We start from the raw sequence: 2558 nt of genomic DNA, 5'->3' as shown, positions 1-2558 counted from the left end.
CAATGACCAAGAATTGTGGGCACGATAAGCTCAAAACCATATTGGAAGCTGGAAATTTCAACACAATGAATAGCGTGATTGAAAAATATTGGTTCCCATAGTGGAAACAGAGGACGAGGTGGTAACCAAAATTATAATAGAGGTGGAGGTTACTCAAGAGGTAACCAAAACTATAACTATAAAACAAGTCATACCCACCATGTCCGAAACATACAATCGGAAAACGAACATGCCCCCTTGAGCGACAATCTACAGTAAAACTATACAAAATTAATCTCAATTTAAGCATTTTTATACGATTAAAGAATATGAGTACCAATTCATGGGTAACTCTTTTAATAGATACAGGTGCAGAAATTTCCCTGCTTAAATGCAGAAACAATAATCTTAACGATTTAAATCCAAAAAACACAACAAATATATCAGGAATAGGGCAAGGGACAATTCAGTCTCTAGGTACACTACATTTAGAAATGTGTATTGCTAATGCAGCAATACCATATGAATTCCATATCGTACCTGACAATTTTCCTATACCAGGGGATGGTATAATTGGCTTGGATTTCATTAAGAAATACAATTGTATTTTGGAATTCCACGACCAAGAAGATTGGTTCACTTTGAGGCCCAAAAATTTCAGGAACATAAACATTCCTATTATACATTCACTAGATAACGAAATAATTTTGCCAGCTAGATCAGAAGTGATTCGAAAGATTCCGCTAACATCTACTGACACACATGTCCTCATGCCCAACCAGGAATTGCAACCTGGCATAATAATTGCAAGTGCACTCGTAAACACTCAGAACGTCTTGATTCGAATTATTAATACAACTGAAAAAGACGCTATAGTTAGCAGCGCAAATATAAAAAGCGAATCATTGGATGATTATGATGTATACAATGCAAATATAGAAAATAGTGCACAAAGAACTTCAGAAGTATTAAAACTTCTTAAATTTCCATCGTTATTCAAAAGCGATTTAACAAAATTATGCACCGAATATAGCGATATTTTTGGTCTTGAAACAGAAACCATATCAGCTAATAATTTCTATAAGCAAAAATTGAGATTAAATGACAAAACTCCAGTCTATATCAAAAACTATAGAATGCCAGAAAGTCAAAAGCCAGAAATTCAAAGGCAAGTTGACAAATTAATAAAAGATGGCATTGTCGAACCATCTATTTCAGAATATAATAGCCCACTTCTCTTGGTACCCAAGAAATCACTGCCTAACTCGGCGGAAAAGAGATGGCGATTAGTAGTCGATTATCGCCAAATCAACAAGAAACTGCTAGCAGATAAATTCCCACTTCCAAGAATAGAAGATATTCTTGATCAATTAGGTCGAGCAAAATATTTCTCGTGCCTAGACCTGATTTCAGGATTTCATCAAATAGAATTAGACGAAAGGTCAAGAAATATAACATCATTCTCAACTTCAACAGGAGCATACCGCTACACGCGATTACCATTTGGTTTAAAAATAGCCCCAAATTCTTTCCAAAGAATGATGACCCTTGCATTTTCAGGCTTAACGCCTTCGCAAGCATTTCTGTATATGGATGATTTAGTAGTCATACGCTGTTCTGAAAAGCACATGTTTAAAAATCTAACCGACGTTTTCAAATTATGTAGGCAACATAATTTAAAACTACATCCAGAAAAATGCACTTTCTTTATGAAAGAGGTTACTTATTTAGGTCACAAGTGTACTGACAAAGGTATATTGCCAGATAACTCTAAATATGAGGTAATAAAAAATTACCCCAAACCAGTAAACGCAGATGAAGCTAGACGATTCGTGGCATTTTGCAATTATTACAGAAGATTTATTAAGAACTTTTCTGAGAAATCACGCCACTTAACGAGGCTTTGTAAAAAGAATGTTCCATTTGAATGGACAAGCGAATGCCATGATGCATTCGAATATCTCAAAAGGGAATTAATGAAACCAACACTCCTTCAGTACCCAGATTTCAGCAAACAATTTTGCATAACCACAGATGCTAGTAAACAAGCATGTGGAGCGGTACTATCTCAAGACCATAACGGTCAACAGCTACCAGTGTCATACGCTTCAAGAAGCTTTACAAAAGGCGAAAGTAATAAGTCCACTACAGAGCAGGAGCTAGCAGCTATTCACTGGGCAATAAATCACTTCAGACCATACGTATATGGTAGACATTTCTTAGTACAAAGTGACCATAGGCCACTATCATATCTTTTTTCGATGAGAAACCCCAGTTCAAAATTAATCAGAATGAGACTTGGAGGAGTTTGAATTCACAGTAGAATACCTCAAGGGGAAAGATAATCATGTCGCAGACGCTTTGTCCCGAATAACAATCGGAGAACTTAAAGCAATAAATAGACAGATACTAAAGGTAACAACAAGATCAACAACAAGACAGAAAAATACCTGCGCAGGTGAAAAATTGCATGAACCAAATAAGAAAGAAAATATAAAAGTGCCCAATATCTATCAGGTAATCAATAACATTGATGCCAAAAAATATTTTATACTCAAAATAGACAAACATAAGGGCTT

Source organism: Drosophila mauritiana, unplaced genomic scaffold (assembly GCF_004382145.1).
Source record: "Drosophila mauritiana strain mau12 unplaced genomic scaffold, ASM438214v1 Y_20, whole genome shotgun sequence".
NCBI classification, from domain to species: Eukaryota; Metazoa; Arthropoda; class Insecta; order Diptera; family Drosophilidae; genus Drosophila; species Drosophila mauritiana.
This window is presented reverse-complemented; position numbering follows the sequence as displayed.